General features: G+C 43.8%; 1 protein-coding gene and 1 non-coding gene across 4 annotated transcripts in view; both read left to right on the top strand.

The window, feature by feature from the left end:
* The first annotated feature begins 3,702 nt into the window (after positions 1 to 3,702).
* ZNF148 (zinc finger protein 148) overlaps positions 3,703 to 11,201 on the top strand; it is a 158,441-nt gene continuing 150,942 nt past the window's right edge. For 2 of the 3 annotated variants that reach the window (XM_016194269.2, XM_060198206.1), the window contains exon 1: positions 3,703 to 3,944. The gene's annotated coding sequence lies outside the window, so the exon portion shown is untranslated. Of the gene's footprint in view, positions 3,945 to 4,478; positions 4,784 to 11,201 lie in introns of those variants that run through there. The other variant, XM_060198207.1, reaches the window with a different exon arrangement.
* Positions 6,829 to 6,963, top strand: LOC132540642 (small nucleolar RNA SNORA48). Its single transcript, XR_009551832.1, has one exon. It is a non-coding gene; the product is annotated as a small nucleolar RNA SNORA48 (small nucleolar RNA).

Below are 11,201 nucleotides of genomic sequence, written 5' to 3'. Positions count from 1 at the left end.
ATAAAAGACTCTGGGTTGGGTGGGGGAGGAGAATACAGGTCCAAGAATGATGGCAGAGGACCTAATGGGGGTTGTATTGTTGTGTGGAAAACTGAGAAATGTTATGCATGTACAAACTATTGTATTTACTGTTGAATGTAAAACATTAATTCCCCAACAGAGAATTAAAAAACAAAAAAGGAGCTTGTTTAAAAGTACACCAAGTGGGGGCTGGATGGTGGTGCACCAGCTTAAGTGCACATAGCACCAAGGACCTGTGCAAGGATCCTGGTTCGAGCCCTGAAGCAGAGCTGCAGGTGTCTATCTTTCTCTTTCTTTATCTTCCCCTCCTCTCAATTTCTCTGTCTTATAAAAAAAAATGAAAAAATGGCTACAGAAGCAGTGGATTAGTGGTGCATACACCAAGCCCCTGTGATAACTCTGGAGGCAAAATGAAATAAAAGTACACTAAGATGGTCCTGGAGGTGGTGCAGTGAGCCTTCATGCATGATCCCCAGCATTCATCAAAGGTGCCCCAGTGATGTTCTGGTTTTATCTCTGTAAATAATCTTTAAAGTAATTCACTAATAAGCATAAAGAAATACACTAAGAAAATAAGAATTAGGGTTGGGACACAGCATAATGGCTATTCAAAAAGACTTTTAAAATTTTTAAAAAATATTTATTCCCTTTTGTTGCCCCTGTTGTTTTATTGTTGTAGTCATTGTTGTTGTTATTGATGTCATTGTTGTTGGATAGGACAGAGAAATGGAGAGAGGAAGCGAAGACAGAGAGGGGGAGAGAAAAATAGACACCTGCAGACCTGCTTCACCGCTTGTGAAGGGACTCCCCTGCAGATGGGGAGCTGGGGGCTTGAACCAGGATCTTTATGTCCTCGCGCTTTGCACCACATGTGCTTAACCCCCTGCGCTACCACCTGACTCCCCTCAAAAAGACTTTTAAGCCTGAGACTCTGAGGTACCAGGTCCAATCCCAGCACCACTATGAACTCTAGCTGAACAGTATGAGCCAAATGGGCTGAGATCTCACACAGTAGAGCACTTTTGTATAAGTATTATGCTATCTCCATTGTCCAAGCAAAGGACAATTCCTAGTATCACCATAAGCCAAAATTGAGTAGTGCTCTGGAAGAGGGGAATATATACATATATACATATACACACCAGAGCAGCTGCTTCAGCATGTGATGCAGGAGATTGAGCCACAAACCTCACACATGCAAGTCCTGTGTTCTACCCAATGAGCAATCTGCTTAGTTTCTTTGTACTATTTTTGCAATTTGTTTGTAGTTAAAAAAGGAAAGAAAGGAAGAGATAGGCTGAATGCTTGGGATGGTCTTCAGAGAGGTAAGCAGGAGTACTGAGAGGGAAATTTGGGCTGAGAAATGTTTCAGGGTTAAGTTAGGAAAAGCTTAGACTTGGAGTTTGGGAGATGGCTCTCCTGGTAGAGTACACACTCACTCCTATGAAAGCCGACTGGATTTTAACTGCCAGAACCAGCATGGGTGCATCAGTATGATATGGGTGCATTGTGCACAACACAGGGAAGAACTACATAAAACAGTGGGGTGGTACTGTACAGTCTCTTCTTCTGTCTCTCATCTTTTTTGCAAAAGATGAAGTGTTGTTAAATTCGGCGGCTCTAGCTGGGCGGGCTAGCTTCACAGGCGGGTAACAGAGACACGGAGACAACGGCTGGGCAGGGAAGCTGTATTTCTTTATTCAGGAACAACGATTCATAAACTAAACCAAACTAATCACCAAACAGAACTCTGCTGTCTCTTTGTGGCGGCACAAGCACTCTCTCTTACTCTGGAACTCAGGAACCCTCTAGCTCTGTCACTCTTCAACTCTGTCCCTCTGCAACTCTGGTGGGGTTCCTTGGGGCGGGGCCAAGTGGGCCCGCGAAACTAACTGGACTGATCCAATTCTCTTGGCGGGGGAGAACTACCCAATGTAAAGCATACAACAATGAAGGGGGTGGGGGGTGGGCAGGAGGAGGGCAGTGTAGTTGCACAGGTACAAAGTCCCTCAGACATAAAATGAAGAGTACTAAACTTGCTACCCATTGCCAGTTTGTAATAATCTTTATTCTGTCTACGTTAGACAGTTGTTAGTTCTGGTTTTAAGTAGAGAACTAGTTTCTATTCCTAAATGCAAACCAATCACTCTTACCTATTAGGTATACTCTATAGGACATCAGCCCTTTCTTGTTATTAGTCTTCTCACGATTAATATTCAGAGTCTGCTTCTTTGTTGCCAGAGGTGTTTTTTATTTTAACATCTGAATTTGATGGCATTGCAGATGCTAGAAGTTGCCAGGAGGCTGTCCTCCAGATAACTGTCTCTTGGTCTAGCTTTTTTTTTCTCTTGAAATTAGCATTCAGAATATGCACTGTCATCTTATTAAAATTTGTTTTTTAATGTAGAAAGAACATGGATAGTGAATTATGGAACTGTGGCTCATCCTTGATTTTAGTTACCTGTGTCTAAATTAAGCAGAACCTGAGTCTCAGCTATTTCTAAACAGGCATCATGATTTACTAAAGTTAATGCCTGGGGGTACATTAACCTTGCAGACACTAATCTAATTCAGTGCCATCACAAGTGCACAATGCTGGAGTCTGGAGTTTTGCCAAAACGCACTATTCAAATGAACATTCAGTTGGCAAGGGGAGGGAAGGCGGGTGTGGAGAAGGGAAGAACTTCAAAAAATGGTTTATGTAGATATTTTCTCGACTTTCTGAAGTTAACGTTTAAGTATTGCAGAGAAGCGACGAATGAAGAAATCATAAGCGTGGTTTTATCTCATGGTAGTTTCTGATGCTCTTTAGCATGGTAAAGTTTCTGATGCTCGTTTAGTATTTGATGAGCATCTTTTGTCACATGGTTGACCTTGAGGGGGAGGCACACAGATGAGTTAACTACAAACTACAGCAGTACACACAAGCACCTCAGGGCACCTTGGTGGAAAAAAGTACCTTCAAGGAGGTCACTGTTAGTCTAAGGTCACTTCAAGGGCCTGCAAGGGGAAAAGACATTGCAGTCTCAAACCAGCTGCACACGGATCATTACCAAATCTGCCATATACACCAAGAAGGGTTGGGCCCCAGGTAAACTGAGCCGGAAACACCATGTTAAGACCTTGCGCAACGGGGTCCAGGGCCAGATCTTCAGATCTTAGTCTATGCACATATCCTGTATCTGTTTGCAGCTACTAAAGGGGTTTTGCGAGTTTTCAAGGTCGCCAGGATGCAGCTTCCAGAAAAAGTGGCATTAGAGGGGTAGAGGTCAGCGACCCGTGACTGGGGTGAGGGCTCCGTAAGAGATAAGGGAGACGCCACGCAAGGTTGGCAGCTCCTCTTCCCTTGCTCCCCTCCAGGGCGCCAGACACCTTCACTTCGGAGGCAGCTAGGCACTGATTAAAGCCAGAGGATTATTCTCCCCTCCCCCGCCCTCAGCCAAAGATATCTCAAGTGCCGATCTCTCTCTAGTTGCTTTCCTCCCAGGCCAGTCCCGGTTCCCTCCAACCGAGATCAGCTTCTCGGCCACCCTGGGTGGTGACACGCAGGCGCCGGAATCAAAGCCACGCTAGGTCTTCCCAACCGGGATCCTGCGCCAGGGAGGGCGGGCGCCCGGGGAGCGCTTCCCGTGTACGGGGCTTCCCACAATGCACCGCGCTAGCCGCGGCGGTGACCGCGGCGGCGCTCTAGCCGGGGCATGTCTGCGTCTCGACTGCTCTGGGAGGAGGAAGAGAAGGAGGAAGAGGAGGAGGAGGAGGGGGAGGAAGAGGAGAAAGGCGCAGGGGTGGGAGCTGTTGCCGAAGCTGCCACCGCAAAAGTTCGCCCCCCTCCCCCCTTCCCCTCCTCGCCTGGACTCTAGAAAGGTCGGAGCTGCCGCCGCCTGCAGTCTGTGGCCGCGCGACTCGGCGGCCTCCAGCCCGCGGTAAATCGCACGGCCTGGCAGGCCTGGGCCCGGGGGAGGGCGGGGGGAGGGGGCGGCGCGCGGGGGGAGCGCGCGGCGGTGGCGGCCTGACCCCGGGGAGAGCGAGCCGCGGTGCTGCCCGGGGAGGCCGGGGGGCGCGCACGAGCGAGGGTCGGGGCAGCCGGGCGCGGATGGTGGGGGGGGCTGAGAAAGGATAATGACGGGGGCGGCGAAGGCGAGCCTGCGGCCTCCGGGGCCCGTGGGGGGTGTCAGGGGTAGGGAAGGCGGTGGGATGTTTGCGCCAGGAGGCCGGAGGGTGCCGGGTTGGGTGTGCGAAGACCGAGGAGACAGCAGGTCCCCGGCCACTGTGTCTGGTGCAGTGCTTTATGCACCGCAGGCCTCAGTCGCTGCTGCTGCCAGAGTGTGTTCGTTGGGAGAAGGGAAGAGCAGGGGTTGGAAAAAAGGGAATCCTTGCAGGGGACGAGGTGCGTGTGTGCTGGGCAAGAGAGGCCGGAGAGGTGGAGGAATGCAGGGGGTGACCGTGGGGGAGTCTTGAGAATTCGGGGTGGGGGGTGTTCATTGTGCAGATATATTAGGTATTTCGTTATGAAAAGAGCTTAAGCTTTTCTGAGGAAAGGAAAGGAAAGAAGGGCCATAAGGAGTTGCTGTGAATAGGAAGGACAGCGTTTGAAGCGAGAGGGAGAGGGTGCTACATTCTAGAGAATATGAAGAGAATGAATATAGAATAGACAGATGTAGTAGAATTAATAAATGTTGGCCCAAAGACTAAAGAGTTATTCCAGATGGGCCAGGATGGCCTACTTCCGAACCCGTTTGGGCTCCTCTGTAGATGACATCTGGTAAGTGTGAGTTGTGGCTGTGCTTGGGGTTGGGGGTCACCATGAATTAGACTTTAATCCTGTAGTTTGATCTGAGACATTTTAGATCTGCACCAGTGAATATGAGAACCTCAGAAATAGACCTTAGACTGCAGACGTTCTCTAGGTCATGAGTTTAGATTTAGGAAAATTGAAGTATTACCACTTATTAGAGCCTGGGTTAATATGACCCTGGCTGGGTGGAAATCACTTGACTGGGCCGCTTTCTTCACAGTTCAGCCTGGGCTAGTTTTTTTTTTTTGGTGGGGGGCTAGTCCCTGGATAGTGTCCCTTCGTCGGAAGCTCCAGTTGTAGCTCAGCTATGCTTAATTGGATTGATTCCCTAACCCAGAGGCCATTGGAGACCAGTTGCCATTCACAGTTGCTGATCTCTTCTCTCCTCTCCTCGCCTCTCCCCATCTCTCCTCTCCCCTCCCTCCCCCTCCCTACTCCTTTCTTCCTCTTCTTGGAGGTATCCTCCTGAACCTGCATCCACCTGCTAAGTGTGGGCCTCTGGCATATCTGTTTTGGTCTTAGGTTATGAGGGGGTCAGGACAGTTATCTTGAGGTCAGTCTGGAAAAACCTGAACAGACTGGATGAATTTAGAGCCAAGTTGCAGGTAGGGAGCATTCACATTTCTGTGTCAGGAAATGAACCCAGGCCTATGGATCTGTTGAGTTTACACAAGACCAAACTTATAAGATGCTCTTAAAATTTACCTGAAAATTATTCATCTTATATTATTAAGAAAGACTATATACACATTACATTTTAATGTAGTTTAGCTAAGAGAGGGTAGTATGATCTTTTTATGGAAGTAGGGGGTTGACAGATTAATGGGGAAGATGGGAAGAGAGTTGGGAGAGAAATAGGAAAATCAAATAATTTATTCATTGCTTTAGCAAGTATCTGTAATGGAGGATGATAATTTAGCATTAGAGAAGAACCTTTATTATTTTTTTCTCACAGAAATCCAAAATTGTTTTAACAAAATCTGGAAGATATACTGTTAGTGCATAAAGATTTACTCACTCTTACAGTATTATGTAGCAATATGAAGTATGCATTTTTATTTGTCATAATGAGATGTTCTGTTTTCCTTCCTCTCACTAGCATTGTGTAGTATCAGTTCTTTTAACGTTTGCATTTTCAGTGTGGCTAAACAGTGGTGCATCTGTTTGAGCTCACTTGTTACCATGCCAGAGACAACCTGGGTTTAAGTCCTGGGTCCCCACCTATAGGGAGGAAACATCATGAATGGTGGGGTAGTGCTGCAGTTTCCTTTCCCTCTCTGTTTTCCTCATCACTTATTAAAGGAAAAAAAAAAAAAAAAACCTCAGGGGTCAGGCTGTAGCACACCGGGTTAAGCGCACATGGCACGACTGGCGTTTAGGATCCACTGGCGTTTAGGATCCAGGTTGCGCGAAACTTGAGGACCGGTGTTAGGATCCTGGTTTGAGACCTGGGCTCCCCACCTGCAGGGGGATGGCTTTACAAGCGGTGAAGCAGGTCTGCAGGTGTCTTTTCTCATCTCTGTCTTCCCCTCCTCTCTCCATTTCTTTCTGTCTTATCTGGCAACAGCAACATCAATAACCACAACAATAATTTAAACCACAATAATAATAAAAACAACGAGGGCAGGAGTCGGGCGTAGCGCAGCAGGTTAAACGCATGTGGCGCAAAGCGCAAGGACCTGCGTAAGAATTCTGGTTCCAGCTACCAGCTCCCCGCCTGCAGAGGAGTTGCTTCACAAGCGGTGAAGCAGGTTTGCAGGTTTGCAGGTGTCCGTCGTGCCCCCCCCCCCCCCCCCCCCCGTCTTCCTCTCCTCTCCGTTTCTCTCTGTCCTATCAAACAACGACTACATCAGTAATAACAATAAGTACAAAAAAAATGGTAATGAATAAATATTAAAAAAAGGTCAACAAAAAAGGGAAATAAATAAATAAAATATTAACAAAACCTCACTGGAAAAAGTGGATGTGTGCTGTAGGCACTGAGTTTCAGTGATAACCCTAGTGACAATAAAAATTGTTGTCCTGGGTAGAGTGGCATCTAGCTTGTGGTGTCCATCTCATATTAGCCAGGGAAAAAACAATTCCTTGTTCATCCCAGCTTGGCCTTTGGTCTGTGCCCATGCTTAGTTCCTGCCTTGGATATATTGATTATAAAAAAAAAATAAAAGTGTGTCATTATTGCTTTTCTTTTCTTTCAAGTCGTGAAATACTATTGGCACATATACCTTATTAAAAAATAGACTTGTCCTGAGGGAGTTTATAATGAAAAATAGCAGACCCATCTTACCTGTTCATCCAGAGGCTACTATACTTTTACTACTTATGAATACTAACTTGTAGTTTTCTTTCTTCTCTACTTCCATCTCCTTTTTTCTTCTCCTCCTTCCTCTTCTTCTTTTTTGGTTCTTTTTATTTTTTAGGTATCCACATATGTGGATGTGCTTATTTCTAGATTGATCAAGTGACAAGAGTCAAAAGACATTTTCCTGTAATGGAAAGAATTAAAAAAAATTTTTTTATATTTATTTATTCCCTTTTGTTGTCCTTATTTTATTGTTACAGTTATTGTTGGATAGGACAGAAAGAAATGGAGAGAGGAAGGAAAGACAGAGAGGGAGACAGAAAAATAGACACCTGCAGACCTGCTTCACTGCTTGTGAAGCGACTACCCTGCAGGTGGGGAGCCGGGGCTGGAACCAGGATCTTTATGCCGGTCCTTGCACTTTGTGCCACCTTCGCTTAACCCGCTGCGCTACTGCCCGACTCCTGATGGAAAGAATTTTTTTTTTTTTTACTTTCCTTACCCTTTTCCAACTTTTGATAGTTACTTTAGATTTTTATTTGATATCTTTGTATCTTTAAATACTGTGTATAAACCTTAGTTTTAGAGATAAGTCTGTGTCCCTTGACTGCCCCATATTGTAAGGATGTCCCAGTCTTGCCCCATATTATAAATAAGATTTTAGAGTAGGAAGAATATTTTTGAAATAAAGTATTTAGACTGTATTACTGGAAATAAAGAGAAGTTTGACGGATGACTCTATGAAAGGACATGTTGCAGGAAACAGCATATCTACTGTGATACAGTGATTTCTGGTTAGAGATAAAGGTTTGCTTGACAGGTATAGTTCATCTTGGATTTAGCTACCAGATGAACTGCAGTATTCGTTGACAGTGTTCTGGAAAGTTTTAGTGTGGGGGACCCAGAAATGTATTTAAAACAATTCTTTAAAAATTTTTTTAATCATCTTTATTTATTGGATAGAGATATCCAGAAGTCGAGAGGAAGGGGAGACAGATAAAGAGAGAGACAGAGGGACACCTACAACCGTGCTTCACCACTTCACCCCCCTGCAGGTGGGGACCAGGGACTCGAACTTGTGTCCTAGAGCATTGTAACGTGTGCTCAACCAGGTGCTCCACCACCTGGCCCCTTCGAACAATTCTGATCGTTCTTTCTAGGCTTTTATTGATATGTGAGCTTTTTATTTTTTTCTTATTGTATTTATTTATTTATTAGATAGAGACAGCCAGAAATCAAGAGGGAAGGGTGATAGAGAAGGAGAGAGATAGAGAGGCACCTGCAGCCCTGCTTCACCACTCATGAAGCTTTCCTCCCTGCAGGTGGAGGCTGGAGGTTTGAACCTAGGTCCTTGTGCATTGTAATGCGTATGCTCAACCAGGTGCGCCACCACCCGGCTCCCAAGTTTTTTAGGTTTTTAGAAATGAATTGGTGTGGATTGTAATTCTCTTTTTTGGTGGTGTGTGTGGAGATAGGATGGAGAAATGTAATTAAAAGGAGGAGATGAAGACAAGTTATGATGGATATGGTAATTTTGTGAAAAGTTGAAGAAAAGGTAGAGGGTATAGTGATGTGAAGATTTAAGTAATGGTGAGATTTGCAGCAGTTCCAAGGAAGTTAGTTCGTTGAAGTCACTGAGAATATGGTGGGGAAAAGTATGCTCCTCATGTATTAGGATAGATTCATAAAATATTAGTGTTTTAAAAATTGTAGGTAAGATGGGACATCTCAATGTAAGTAATATTGGGAGAGTAGAAAGGTTTAAAGAAAGATATATTTATTTTCATGAAGAGATAGGCACCAGAGTGTTGTTCAACTCTAGCATATGGCGTTGTTAAGAATTAAACCTGGGACTTCTGGATCTGCAGACATGCAAGTCGAGTGCTCTACAGCTGCTTCTTTTTTAAAATTTTTAAATATTTATTTATTCCCTTTTGTTGCCCTTGTTGTTTTATTGTTGTAGTTATTATTGATGTCGTTGTTGTTAGATAGGACAGAGAGAAATGGAGAGAGAAGGCGAAGACAGAGAGGGGGAGAGAAAGATAGACACCTGCAGACCTGCTTCACTGCCTGTGAAGTGACTCCCCTGCAGGTGGGGAGCCGGGGCTCGAACCGGGGTCCTTACGCCGGTCCTTCCATTTTGTGCCTCTACAGCTGCTTCTATGCTGGAATAGAATGATCTTGCTCTCCTTTTGAGAAGGTGAACAAACAGCATGGTGGTGAAACAAAAAACAAGCAAGCAAACAAACAAAAAACACTTTATGTAAAACTCTTGAGATCCTGAGCACCACTATAGCCAGAGCTGAGCATTGCTTAGTTAAAACTAAAAAAAGTAATAAAAAGGAAAGTTGAATCATCCTTACATTGAATAAGAACTGTATTCACTGTAGATGTGCTCCTAAATCTTGTATTTGCATAATGGGAATAATTTTCTTTTTTTTGCAAGTGATGGTTAGTTTGTGACATGCTCTAGAGCTGAGATTTTTCTATTTCTTTCATTCTTTCTTTCTTTTTTTTTTTTTTTGGAAAACCCACCTACAGCTTAATTCTTTAGTGCTTAATAAATTTATGTGGAGTGATTGATAAAAAGTAGTGTTAACAGTAATTGTGTGAGTTTGAGCTTTATGATGTTATTGTAGAAAAAAAATCATATATGTGCCTTGAGTTTTTTTTTTTAAATGCCTTAAGATATAAGGAGGAAAAAACAGAATGAGGTAGTCTTCTAAACGTCTATGGGGCTGGACTAATCTAATTGGGGCTACATTAATCTGACTTCTGGTCTGGAGCTGGTGGCAAGCTTAATTTGAAGTTTCTTATTTTAGGCTTAAATGACTACTTAGAGAATTTTAGTTGTTTTAAGAATTTGTCTGGCTTGATTAGATTCATTTTTTAGGAAAATTAAAAAGGTGTTAAATGAAGCTTCCCCCCTGAAGAGTCTATAGTATTTCTTTAAAATTTTATTGTGGGAGAGTGTAGAAAAAATTGTGAAGAAATTCAGTAACAGAGTCAGGTGGTGGTGCACCTGGTTGAGCGCACATGTTATTATGTGCAAGGACCCAAGTTCAAGCCCCCAGTCCCCACCTGCAGGGGGAAAGCTTCACAAGTGGTAAAGCAGTGTTGCAGGTGTCTCTTGGTCTCTCTCCCTCTCTTATCTTCCTACCCTCTCAATTTCTGATGTCTATCCGATAAATAAAGATAAGTGGTCCAGGAGGTGACGTAGTGGACAAAGAATTGGACTCACAAGCATGAGGTCTTGAGTTCCATCCCTGGCAACACATGTACCAGAGTGATGTCTGGTTCTTTCTCTTTCTCCTAATAAATAAACAATCTTTCTCACTAATAAATAAACAAATAAAAATCTTTAAAAAAAGATAATTAAAAAAAGAAATTCAGTAACTAAATTTTCTGAAAACTGATCAAAAGAACTCCCTGACATCCAAAGTATATCTTCAGATAAGAATTTTTGTTCCTGGGTGGGTGAGATAGCACAATGTTTATACAGAAGACTTTCATACCTGAGGTACCAGAGGTTCGAGTCAGTAGACCCCCTTTGGCAGTGCTCTGGCAATAATAATAATACAAAGTTATTATTATCTTTTTTGTGGCAGCTGGGGAAATAGCTCAGCTGATAGAGCATAATACTTGAATGTCTAAGGTTCCTGGTTTCATCCCAGGTACTGCATATACCAAAGTAGTGCCCTGACTTTTTCCTCTCATGTGAAATTCTGTCTCTCATAAAAAAAAAAAAGTTTTGTGTTTTTTTAGTTACTTTTCAGTAGTTGTGCTCAGAACTTTTTTGGAGCACCATTCAGAATTATTTCTGGGCCTTCAGCACATCCTGTACAATTTTTAAAAAAATATTTTATTTATTTTCCCTTGTTGTTTTTCATTGTTGTTATAGTTATTATTGTTATTGATGTCGTTGTTAGATAGGACAGAGAGTAATGGAAAGAGGAGGGGAAAACAGAGAGGTGGAGAGAAAGATAGACACCTGCAGACCTGCTTTTCCACCTGTGAAGCAACCCCCCTGCAGGTGGGGAGCCGGGGGTTTGAACCGGGATCCTTATGCCAGTCCTTGCGCTT

This window comes from Erinaceus europaeus, chromosome 9, assembly GCF_950295315.1.
Source record: "Erinaceus europaeus chromosome 9, mEriEur2.1, whole genome shotgun sequence".
Taxonomy (NCBI): Eukaryota; Metazoa; Chordata; class Mammalia; order Eulipotyphla; family Erinaceidae; genus Erinaceus; species Erinaceus europaeus.
The sequence above is the reverse complement of the archived record's forward strand: the minus strand, read 5'-3'. Positions and strand labels throughout refer to the sequence as shown.